Source organism: Peromyscus maniculatus, chromosome 5 (assembly GCF_049852395.1).
Source record: "Peromyscus maniculatus bairdii isolate BWxNUB_F1_BW_parent chromosome 5, HU_Pman_BW_mat_3.1, whole genome shotgun sequence".
NCBI classification, from domain to species: domain Eukaryota; kingdom Metazoa; phylum Chordata; class Mammalia; order Rodentia; family Cricetidae; genus Peromyscus; species Peromyscus maniculatus.
In genome coordinates, this window is record NC_134856.1 from 49,980,973 (window position 1) to 49,994,216 (window position 13,244).

At 42.5% G+C, this 13,244-nt stretch overlaps 1 protein-coding gene across 1 annotated transcript in view; it reads right to left on the reverse strand.

Moving 5' to 3' along the window:
* Cdyl2 (chromodomain Y like 2) overlaps positions 1 to 13,244 on the reverse strand; it is a 203,652-nt gene that overhangs the window by 109,833 nt on the left and 80,575 nt on the right. The window lies entirely within an intron of this gene.

Below are 13,244 nucleotides of genomic sequence, written 5' to 3' on the forward strand. Positions count from 1 at the left end.
TTTATTCCTAGAAGATATGTTTATCAATGTAGATGATCAGATTGATTCCCTTACAAAGTCTGTAAGCTAATTAACTTTAGCAAGACTACAAGAATTATGGTTATAGAAACAACAATCACATCCCCGTGTGATGATAACAAACAATCAGAAACTTCAAAATATGCTGTGGTAATTGGTCTGGATTGTCAACTCGATTAGATTGAGAAATACTTAAGAGATTAGTAAAGCATGGATCAGGGTGTGGCTGTGAGGGCATTTGCAGAGATTATTACATAATGAAGGCTCTGGCCTACTGAATTAATTAATAATCCCTTGATGGTTCTTAACATGGTGGCATTATGGGACCTTTGTGACAGGGAAAAAGGTAGGACTTAACTGAAAAAAGTTGGACTCCAGGAGCATGTTCTGGAGACTGTTATTTTGTCCTTGGTCTCTTCCTGTATGCTCTACTCTGCTCCCTGTTTTCCATAATATAAACTGTTCTACTCTGGGACAGCCCCCTCTCCAGAATGGGTTGAAACTTCTGCAGCTGTTGACCAAACTACATTCTACCTAATTTAAGTTGTTTCTGGAAGGTATTTTGGTCACAGTGATCACAAAACTAATACTGAAGTACTGAGTGGGGTTGTGGCCCTGACTGAATCTGATCATGTGGTTCTTATGCTTTTGAAATGGTTTATGGGAGGAATTTGGAAATGTTTGATGATGTGGGCTAAAGGCTCCAATGAATCTATGAGCACAGTAATTCTGGTGGGACCTCAAAAGTCCAGGATGGGGTTTTAGGTAGAACCATGGACTCTGTCAGGATTTAGACTAGAAACCAAATATGCTATATTCTGAGAAATAATCTATACATTTTTGTCTTGGTCCTGGTGCTTTAAATAATGCTGAGTTTGGGAATGACTAGTTGCTTAGAGGGGACTTCAGGGCAGGATAACATTTAAGCTGTGGCATGGTTATTCCCGGCTGCAGTTATCCAGATTTACGGTGACCACTGAGAGCAAAAAGCATAGCAGAAGGATTGGAAAAGAGTGTGCAGAAAAGATCAAGTTGAAAGTTTCAAACAAGAAAGGTGTGGTTGTCAAACAGATTCGTGCCACTTATCAAAGAAGCTACACACTTTGTACTGGAACAACAAGAGAGATGGCTCAAGGGCCTCTCAGAAACTGGTTGTTGTGCAAAACTGTAAACTCAGTTGAAAGACTTTCCCTTGAGAAGAGAGAGACTGTGGGTGCCCCTGAGAGTGTTTTCCTGGGTTCAACAGCCCAGGCCTTCAGAGGCCACCACAGCCATGGTTCAAGACAGACCTAGTTGTTGCTTCAGCTTGCAGCACACACTGGAGTTTTCCGTGTGATGTTGATTTTTCAGACATGCTAACGGCAGTTGCAGAGTCATCTAGACTTCAACTCAGATTTGGAAAAAAAGCAGGGAGTGAGACAATGTGTGGCAAAGTAAGGAGCCCTAAGGGCAGCCCCTGAGAAAGGAATGCTTACAGCTATGAAGGTGAAGCTAATGATGAATATTGGAGACACCAGGAATATGGAACATCTGCCAAGGACAGACACAGTTAAAAGTGGAGCAATCCCAGGATCATGTGGGCTGCAAACAACACAGCTACTAAGTGGGGCTGTCCAAACTCACTGGCAGTCACATGATGAGGCCTTGTGCCCCAGATGACCGAGCTGGAGCTACAGGATTTAATGATTGCCCTACGTGGTTTCAGTCTTGCTTTGGTCCAGTCCTTCTTTCTCTTCTTCTATTCTCCCTCTGGGAATATGAATGTTTACTCAGCACCTTGGTGTCCTGAAAGTTTGGAGTTTGTGTTTGATTTTCACAAACATTCATGGTAAAGAACTGCCTGGAGTCTCAGAAGAGACGTTGAACTTGGGCTTTGGAGTAATGTTGGAGTCCTGAAGACTATGGGGACTCAGAAATAGACGGAATGAGTTTTTCATTATGAAATGGACTTGAGCTTTTGGGAGACCAACAGTGCAATGTTGTAGGTTAGGAAATATGTTTGAGTGTCAAGCTGACAAATGTTAGATTTCTGATTCTTGTTCTTGATTGTCAGTTTAATTGGATTAAGAAATACCTGAGAGAGTAGTAAAAGAGTGCCTCTGGGGTATCTATGATAGCATTTCCAGAGACAGCTAAATAACAAGGACTCTAACCTAATGAATGGATTAATCCTCTGATGGATTCATACCATAACAGTGTTAGTGAGCAGCATCTAAGGGTAGGAGGAGAAGCCTACTTGGAGGAAGTAAGTCACGGGAAGTATGTTGTGGAATATTAGTTGAAGATATGTTACATTTGTTTATGCTGTGGGACATGTGTTTAGTGATGCAAAGATGTGTTGCGCTCTTTTATGCTGCATTTGTTTAACTCTGTGAAGTTTTGTTACTTTGCCTGTCTAAAACACCTGATTGGTCTAAAAAAGAGCTCAACAGCCAATAGCCAGGCAGGAGAAAGGATAGGCAGGTCTGGCGTGTGGAGAAAATAAATAAGGGGAGAAATCTGGGGAGAGAAGATAGAAGAGAAAAGAAGAGGAAAAGACACCAGGGGCTAGCCACCCAGCTACACAGCAAGCCACTGAGTAAGAAGTTAAGAAAGGTATATAGACTAGAGAAAGAAAAAAGTCAAAATGTAGATGGGATAATTAGTTAAGAAAAGCTGGCTAGAAACAAGCCAAGATAAGGCTGGGCATTCACAAGAAAGAACAAGCCTCTGTGTATTTATTTAGGAGCTGGGTGGCAGGTCCCCAAAGAGTAAGAGTTAAAAGAGTAAAGACTGAAAAATAACTACAGAGGTATGTATGTCTTTGGGAGCTACTATCTCACCCTGGGCCCTTCCTTTCTGCTCCACTCTGCTCCTATCTGTCATGATATAAATGCCCTGTTCCACCACACACTCCCTGCCATGGTGAACTGAAACTCCACGCCAAAATAATTCTTCCCTCCCTTGAAATGAATTTGACAAGTATTTCCATCTATAATATCACCAAAGCATACAAAATTCTTAAGAATAAACCTGATAAAATATATGGAGGGGCTGGAAAGATGGTTCAAGCATTAAAACTTGTTTCACAAGTGTGAGAATCAGAGTTTGAATCCACAGAACTCAAATAAATGCAGGGTAGACAAGACATCCTCCCTCTAATTCCAGCCTTGGAACATAGAAACAGGAGATTGCCCACAGCAAGCTGGCTAATGACACTAGCCATGTCAGCAAGCTCTGGGCTTGACTTAGAGACTTCAGTGAATACGGTGGAAGAGCGACAAAGAAAAATTCTCAACATCAACATCAGCCCTCCAAATGCACATATACAAAAGTACATGTGACCCCAGTATGTATGTGCACACAGACACTCATGGGCGCATACACATGCAAACATGCATACACACATTCATATGCATACACATACACAACAAACATCACATACATGGAAGTGAATAAAAAATATGCAAGGCTTATATACTGAAAACCACAATGCATCGATAAAGAGTGTTTCAGATCTATATAAACAAGAACTGCCCTCACCAGTCACAGACTCAGTATCACTATGTCAATTCTCCAAACCCTGCCATAGGGTTGATACAATTCCAACCAAAATCCTAGGAGACTTTTCTATAAAAACTGACATGTGCATGTTAAGACTTGTTGGAAATGGTAAAAAGCAGAGCAAAGCAATATTAATAAACCTTCCTGATTTAAGACTTGTTATAAAGTATAATAATCAAAATAATAATAAATCAAGAAAGAGACAAAAAGACTGGAATGAAGCATTCAGAAACAGCCCCACATATTTATCAACAACTGAGGCCCAAAGGAGAGCAAAAGCAGTTGAGTACAGAGGATGGTGCTTCTCAATAAAGGTACTGAAACATACAATGACCCCCCAGGCCATAGCTCACACCACATCCATACATTTACTCAAAATGATCACTGACTTAGATGTGAAACCTAAAACTTTAAAAATTTCTAGAAGATACAAAAAAAAAACTTTCAGACTTTGGGTTGGACAAAGGCTTTCTATGGAAAAAAAAAACACACACATTCAAAGAAATAAAACAAAAGATAGATTAGATTACATAAGTTAAAACTTCTACCCGAAAGAAATGTTTAAGAGGAAGAAAATATAAGCCATGGGTTGAGGAAAAATGTCAAACTTATTTGATAAAAAGACTTTTACCTAGAATAGAGTGTTCACGAAAGTCAATAATAGAAAAACAACCCAACTTTTGAATTGGCAAGAGATTCAAGAAGACACTTGACCAAACAAAATATACAAATGATGAGTGAGAGAACAAAAATGATCCTTGGCATCATGAGCCAGTAAGGATATGCCAATTAAACCCAAATGAGATGTCACGTGCACCTATAAAATTGTCAAAATTAGTAACTTCACCATACAGAATATTAGATGCAAAGAAACTGGAGTTCTTGTTCACTGGTAAGAATGTGAAAGGGTATAGTCATGGTAGGAACATTTAACAACAAAAATGTCTACTACAGAATCCCCCCCTCTCCACATTTACACTTTTGCCCCAAGTAAATGATTATATCCATCCCATCAAGATTTACGTGTGAGTGCATCCAAGTAGCTTCATTTGCAGTAACAAGATAAAAATAATTCACAGCAATGAGGTGAATTGATAGATTAAATTGTGAGGTGCCTATGCAATAAGACATTACCTAGAAATAAAAGTGAATGAACTTTTAATACAAAAACATGTGTGGCCTCACAATACTGTACTGTTTCATTTATATAAAATTATGGAAATGAAAACAATCCATAGCAGGGGAGGGAGACAGATGAGTAGCTGATGGATAGAAAACAAGGCAGTGGCTAATGGGGAAGAGGCAGTATGGATTGATTACAAGATGCAGAAGGAAACACTTGGAAGGAATAGGTGGAGACTGAGAAAAATTACGTCTTACAAGTTATACATATGCTAAAATCTCTCAAACTTTATAGTTCATGTACAATTATATTTATGTTAATTTTACCTCAATAAAGCAGTTAAGTATTCCCCAACAGACAAGAGAAGATAAAAATAACACACATGCAGCATAAGAATAGGCTGCAATAAAAAAAATGGAACAGTTCCAGATCCAAATTTTTAACATTCTTAGGAATTAAAAATGGTAGGGCAAAAACAGAATAGCAAAACAACTTAATTAAGTGGAACTTCCAGAATATAAGACCATAATACAATTAGAAAGAATATGTGCAAAAACATGAGGAATTTTGAGGATTTAGAAATATAACATATGAAAAACAGAAGTTCAAGAAAGTGAAAATACAGAAACTAAATGAGAAGAAATCAGTCAAATAACCCTGGAAATTTTCTACCACAAAAACTCAAGTACTGGGGGTAGGGAGACAGCTCAGTTGTTAAAGTGCCTGCCTTACAAACACGAGGACCTGAGTTAGGATCACCAGCATCCTGGTCAAAGTTGGGCATGAACTTTAAGTCCCTGAAGAAAGAAATTGAAGAAGATGTCAGAAAAGAAAAAGATCTCCCATGCTCATGGATAAGTAGGATTAACAGTAAAAATGGCAATCTTACCAAAAGCAATCTACAAATTCAATGCAATCCCCATCAAAATCCCAACACAATTCTTCACAGGCCTGGAAAGAAAAATACTCAACTTCATATGGAAAAACAAAAAACCCACAATAGCAAAAAGAATCCTGTACAATAAAACAACCTCTGGGGGCATCACGATCCCTGACTTCAAGCTCTACTATAGAGCTACAGTAATAAAAACAGCTTGGTACTGGCATAAAAAACCAACATGTGGACCAATGGAACCGAAATGAAGACCCTGACATTAATCCACACCTATGAACATACGATTTTCAACAAAGAAGCCAAAACTGCACAATGGAAAAAAGAAAGCATCTTCAACAAATGGTGCTGGCATAACTGGATGTCAACATGTAGAAGATTGCAAATAGATCCATATCTGTCACCATGGACAAAACTTAAATCCAAGTGGATCAAAGACCTCAACATAAATCCAGTTAATCTAAACCTGACAGAAGAGAAAGTAGGAAGTAGTCTTGAATGTATTGGCACAGATCACTTCCTAAATATAACACCAGTAGCACAGATACTGAGAGAAACAATTAATAAATGGGACCTCTTGAAACTGAGAAGCTTTTGTGGGGCAAAGGACACGGACAAGACAAAACAAAAGCCTACAGAATGGGAAAAGATCTTCACCAACCCCACATCTGACAGAGGGCTGATCTTCAGAATATATAAAGAACTCAAGAAACTAGACATCAAAATACCTAACAGTCCAATTAAGAAATGGGCTATAGAGCTAAACAGAGAATTCTCAACAGAAGAAGCTCAAATAGCTGAAAGACATCTAAGGAATTGCTCAACATCCTTAATCATCACGGAAATGCAAATCAAAATGACTCTGAGATACCATCTTATACCCGTCAGAAGGGCTAAGATCAAAAATACTGAAGACAGCTTATGCTGGAGAGAATGTAGAGCAAAAGGAACACTCCTACACTGTTGGTGGGAATGCAAATTTGTACAGCCACTTTGGAAATCAATATGGCACTTTCTTAGAAAATTGGGAATCAACCTCCCTCAAGACCCAGCTATATCACTCTTGGGTATATACCCAAGGAATGCTCAGTCATACCACAAGGACACATGCTCAACTATGTTCATAGCAGCATTATTTGTAATAGCCAAAACCTGGAAACAACCTAGATGCCCTTCAACTGAAGAATGGATAAAGAAAATGTGGTACATATACACAATGGAGTACTACTCAGCAGAGAAAAACAATGACATCATGAGGTTTGCAGGCAAATGGATGGAACTAGAAAATATCCTGAGTGAGGTAATCCAGACTCAGAAAAACAAACATGGTATGTACTCACTCATAAGTGGATATAAAGCAAAGTATAACCAGACTGCAACTCACAACTCCAGGGAAGCTACCTAGTAAAGAGGACCCTAAGAAAGACACAAGGATCGCCCAGCGACAGAGAATTAGATGAGATCTACATGAGCAAACTGGATGTGACAGGGGGTAATGGAGGGCAAGGGTCAGGGGAAAGAGAGCTTAGGGGAGTGAGAGGTCTCAGCTGGATCAGGAACAGAGCAGGAGAACAAGGAAAGAGATACCATGATAAATGAAGACCCCATGGGAATAGGAAGAAGCAGAGTGCTAGAGAGGTCCCCAGAAAACCACAAAGATACCTCCACTATAGACTACTGGCAATGGTCGAAAGAGTGCCTGAGCTGGCCTACTCTGGTGAAAAGATGGCCAAACACCTGAAGAGTCATGATAGAACTCTCATCCAGTGACTAATGGAAGCAGATGCAGAGATCCACGGCCAAGCCCCAGGTGGAGCTCCAGGAGTCCAGTTGGCGAGAGAGAGGAAGGATTATATGAGCAAGAGATATTGAGACCATGATTGGAAAAAGCACAGGGACAAATAACCAAACTAGAAGAAACACATGAACTGTGAACCAATAGCTGAGGAGCCCCCATGGAACTGGACCAGGCCCTCTGAATAAGTAAGACAGTTGATTAGCTTGAACTGTTTAGGAGGCCCCCAGGCAGTGAGACCAGGACCAGTCCTTGATGCATGAGCTGGCTTTTTGGAACCCAGGGCCTATGCTGAGACACTTTGCTCAGCCTTTGTGCAAGGAGGAGGGGACTGGACCTGCCTCAACTGAATCTACCAGGCTGGGCTGACTCCCCAGGGGAGACCTTGCCTTGGAGGAGATGGGAATGGGGGGCAAATTGGGGGGAAAGCTGGGTGTTGGGAGGAGGGAGGACAGGGGAATCCATGGCTGATATGTAAAATTAAATTAATTATAAAATAAAAATATTTATAAAAAAAAAAGTTGGGCATGAGGGTTCACATCGTAACATCAGCACTGATGTATCTACAGAACTCATTAGCCATCAAGTTTAGCCTAATCCTATGAGCTCTGGATTCAATGAGGAGGCCTGTGTCAAAAATAAGGTGGAGAGTCATCAGGATGACTGATGTCAAATTGTAGCTTCCCCACATGCCCACATGTGCTCTCTCTCTCTCTCTCTCTCTCTCTCTCTCTCTCTCTCTCTCTCTCTCTCTCTCTCTCTCTCTCTCTCTTTCTCTTGCGTGTGTGCGCGCGCAAGCACACACACATTACATGCCTATAATGGTTAGTTTTCACAGTCAATTTGCCGCAATTTAGACTCACCTGAGAAGAGAACCTCAATGAGGAGCTGACTAGATCAACATGGACAGTGAGGATTTTTCTTACTTGGGCTAAGTAAAGTAGGAAGACCCAGACCACTGTGGGCAACACCATTCCCTGGTTTGGTCTTGGACTGTATAAGAATAGAGAGATCTCGTGGGGTGCTCAGTGTGCACGCATTCATTTCCTTGTGTTCTGGATAGGGCACAGCTGTAGGAGGCAGAGAATCCCGCAGAAAGAGATATGCCCTAGACCTTGAAGAAAGTCAGCCTGGATTGGCACAGGTTTGACATTTTCTTGGCCAAGAATGATACAAGACTCCACATTCATATCCATTCTCCAGGATAAACAGACAGGCACATGGCAAATCACCAGACCCATCCCTTGTACTGTGACATCCATAGCAACAACAGTGTATGAATGAACTGGGTGATCAGAACACAAACGTGCCAAATTTCACAGATGATAGCACCAGGCTTTCCTCATTTTCACACCTCTGGAATCAGGAAGTATTTTATAACAGAGGAGTACCGTTCTTTGACAGCATAGCCTTCGCTGCCTAGCTAAAGCCACTTTTCATTGACAGTATCTTCATTTTTTTTTAGACTTAAGGAAACACATTTATTCATGATAAAGTAAAACAGCCAAACAAAGAAGTTTCCTAATACTTTGAAAACTATAGCACATGTGTGTCATAATTATACTTTTCTTTTTTTCATTTTTCTTTATTAACAATTTTTCTACTCACTCTACATACCACCCACAGATTCCCCCCTCCTCCATCTTCTCACCCCCCAGCCCTCCCTCCCAAGCCACCCCACATCCCCACATCCCCCAAATCAAGGTCTCCCATGGGGAATCAGCAGAGCCCAGCACACTGAGCTGAGGCAGGTCCAAGCCCCTCCCCACTGCATCAAGGCTGAGCAAGGCATCACACCACAGGCACTGGGCTCCCAAAAGCCTGACAATGCACCAGGGACGGATCCTGATCCCCCTGCCTGGGTGCCCCCCAAAAAGTTCAAGCCAAACAACCATCTTCCATATCCAGAGGGCCTAGTCCAGTCCCATGGGGGCTCCACAGCCACTAGTCTACAATTCATGGGCTTCCACTATTGTGGCCTGTCATTGACAGTATCTTAGTGTCTGTGAAATATTTGTTCCTTGTGCAAGAAGCTACACTCAAGTTTGGAGCTCATTTGAATCAGCACTATGGTGGAAGCTTCATGCAGTCCAGAGTTGATAAGCAAAGACAAGCTGTAGACCCCCAGAGAGAAAAGGATCCTGGATGAACACAAGGCCAGAGTATGCACGGGTCACCTCACAAAACTGATGGCATTGAGGGAAATGACTCCCTTTATTTACCCTTCTTCTCCTTCTGAGTATCATACTGTGATCATGCTTTCACTATCAAGAAATGAATCGCAAATTGAAGTATTTCAAATAACTAAAGTGAAACATTTACACTGACAGCTAAGACTAGGCGTCAGCAAAAGACCGCCTTTTATCCCAAAGGTTCTTAAAAGAAAACTAAATTGAACTGGGGACATGGGTCAGGGAAACACTAAACCCAGATCCCCAGAACCCACATAAAAAGCTGAGTGCAGCCGGGCATGGTAGCACATGCCTTTAATCCCAGCACTTGGGAGGTAGAGGCAGGCAGATCTCTAGTGAGTTCGAGGCCAACCTGGTCTACAGAGTGAGTTCCAGGACAGGGACCAAAGCTACACAGAGAAACCCTGTCTCAAAAAACCAAAAAAAAAAAAAAAAAAGTGTGCAGTGGTGCACTTCTGTAATCCTAGCTCTAGAGGGCAAAGACAGGCAGCTCCTAGGGGCTTTCTGGACAGCGGGTCCAGCCAAACCAGTGAGCTCCATGTTCAGGGAGACATTCCCTCAAAATGTCATCTACACAGTGATGAGGAAGACACTAGAAATAAACACAGCACAGACAGACATAAAAACACACATGTTCACACATCACACATATACCATACATTATACACACACTTCTGAACTGTGTTGCCTGTGCCCAAGTTTCATGATCTATTATTCAGTATATCAAAGGATGACAAAGCCATTGGCAAAGGAAACTTGGGGGACATCCACAGGAAAGAGTGGAGGTTGTCACCGTGCTGCTGGTAACAGCCTCCCCAAAATCATTTTGACTCCAGATTCCTCTTTACCTGGTGTCTCTTTGAGGAAGAGCTCTAAAATGGGTACCCTGAGAGAACAGGTTAGGAAGAGGCTGCAGAAGAAGGATCCAAGTAACCAGCTGTCTAGTACAAAGGCTCTTCTCATGAGCCCAGCATCTCCCATGTGTGTGTAAAGGCATCCTGAGACCTGAATTCAGATGGGCCTGGGTCTGGCTGAGAATGGAAAGGAGTACAATGAGGGGGCATCATTCTCCATTTCTGCTAGCAGCATGCTAAGGAGTTTCATAATGCCATCTGGTTGTGCAATAGCTCTGCCCTATTTCCACATTCCATAGATGCTAAAAAGCCTGGACATTCTCCAAGGCTCCCTGGACAGGTTTACAGCAGCCTCCTTGAAGGCATGTGTGTCCTCACTTCAGATCCAGTAGGAAATGACATTTTGTAAACCCCTGTTGTCTGGGGACATTGCTGCTGGACCAACATGGAGAAATGTCCATCAATGCAAGAAGAAATAGAATGGCTAGGCTGCATATCCCCACCCCCCCCCCAGTGCTTTGCCAATCAACTCAAGGAGAGAGAGTGGTTGTCACCACAAAGGAAACTGCTCTCAATGCTCTGAAGAACAACCAATGCATCCCCCAATTGCCAAGAGTCTCAGAAACTTCTATCAGATGGCACACAAAGATGGCCTTTCACCAGGCCTGCCACAGTGACGGCAAAGGACCTTTCAGCTTATTCCCCTCGCCCAGGCTTGTCTCCCCTCAGAAGCCAGGCTGAGATTTCTGTGACATAATCTGATTGTATTTACCATCCTCGGCAATGACTTCCCTAGAGGTTTAAGCCTATCCCTAAAGGCAAAACACACAGGCTTCCCAGGATCACTCCAAATGGAAGACTGACTACACTCACTAATTCTTGCCAGGAGCAAAAGTAAAAGATGAATCCATTGATAGTGGAAAACTTATCGAGTGAACTCAATGACACCAATGCCCTGCATTCTGTTTAGATACCTGGGAGGACACTTCAGAGCAGGTAACCTTCTAATAGATGGTATTAGGAAATCCCATCAATCAGTGCTCAGAATTTTAGCAGTGTGACTTCAAGACTTGATCTGGCCGATGCGTGAGCCTAGATAGGGTAAGAAGTGCTCAACTTAGAACTGTGACAGCCAGGCTACATGGAGCATGGAGTAGGACTTATGGTCATGAGCACATCTACCTGTCCCACCCTGATTTTGAGGTGCATGCTACATGAGCCTAGGGTTGGCAGAGTTAGGATGTAATCCTTTGGACAAGAAAGAAGATATGCTAAAGAGACACCTGTACCCCCTAGACTGTAGATAAAAAGGTTTCCAGGGACTTGGAATTTCCCCAGGAGTGGAATACTGGGAGGAGAAAATGGTTGGGGCTCTGGTCCCAGCCAGGAGAGCTTGCTTCTCTGAAAGAGATTCCACACAGTTCTGACAATTTGTCAGGCCATCTTGCAGGACAGACTGGAGCATGGACAATGATTAATGGGAACACACTTGCCCAGGACTGCTTAGATATGTATACCCCTTGCCTTCTATCTACACTGAACATCTGGGCCCCAATGATGGACTTGGGGAGCAACTGCATCTCTCTGATCCTCTTCCCAATGTGACCAAACTGAACTAATTTCTTCTTGCTGCTTTTGCTAACTTGTCTCTTTCATTGGCCTCCAGAGTACCAGTGACATGGCCTGATTTGTGAGGGGTGCCGGGACCCAGGCTCTGACTCTAATGACTTCCGTTATAATGTGGCCCACAAAGCCAAGAGAATGCCAGAGATGGAGACACTGAGGGAGATAAACAGACTTCAGATTCAGAGGACAGCGAGGCAGAAAACAAGTGGAGAGAGAGACAGAATAATGAAGTAGGTTTGGTGTGGCTGAAAAGAGGGATCCCTTCTCCTAGGGAGTCAGACCACTTGGCAGTTAATGACAAGGGGTCTTAAGTGTATCCATTCTACAAAGTTTATTGCATAAGCTCCCATATCTACAAGGCACTGAGCTGGGCTCTGGAGTACATATATACTCCGTGCAGTTTAAGAATGTATTTCAAGAAATAGGAGTGTTGAGGAGATCAGTGCCATGCACACTTTCCCTGAGAGCTTGTTTCCGATTTTGTAACTTGGTGTTACTATTTCTTCAGTAAAAAGCTGGAAGGTTATGAGAGACCTGCCACCAAGTCCGGTCCAACTAATGACAACTTCAGAAGTCCTCCTGGACTGCAACATTATTGAGGTCCTCCATGCAAAGGCTTCCACAGTGATCCCCTGGGCCCTAAACTTCCTCCTCTGCTTCTCATACCAGTCCACTAAGGTGTTTTTGCCTCCAGCCACCACAAAACTGACATTGGCCATCTAGCTCAGACCTCTTCCTTGACACCTGATTGATTCTTCCAGCCCTGCCATCTGCTCATCTCTGTCCACCATCCCAGGCAAGAACTCTTCAGAAGAACAAAGAAATAAAAGCTGAGTGTGATAGCACAAACGAGTGATCCAAGCATATAGAGTCCTAGACACTCCAGGACAAGACCAGATCACACACAAAGATGGCCACTCCCCTGTCTACCACAGAGTCTGCAGAAGACCTTTCTAAGACTCACCTGTATCCACCATCCAGGACAAGAATTCTTCAGAAGAATAGGAAGTAAACACTGGGTGTGTGGCACACACATGTAATCCCAGCATGTGTGAAAGCTGAACCAGGATTACAAGCCTAAAACCAGCAGGGGCTACACAGTGAATTCCAATACAACCTGGGCTATACAGTCAAATCCCAACTCAAAAAAAGAATGCATTGGTTAACTTTCTTGTTATCATCACAAAATCAACTTAAGGAA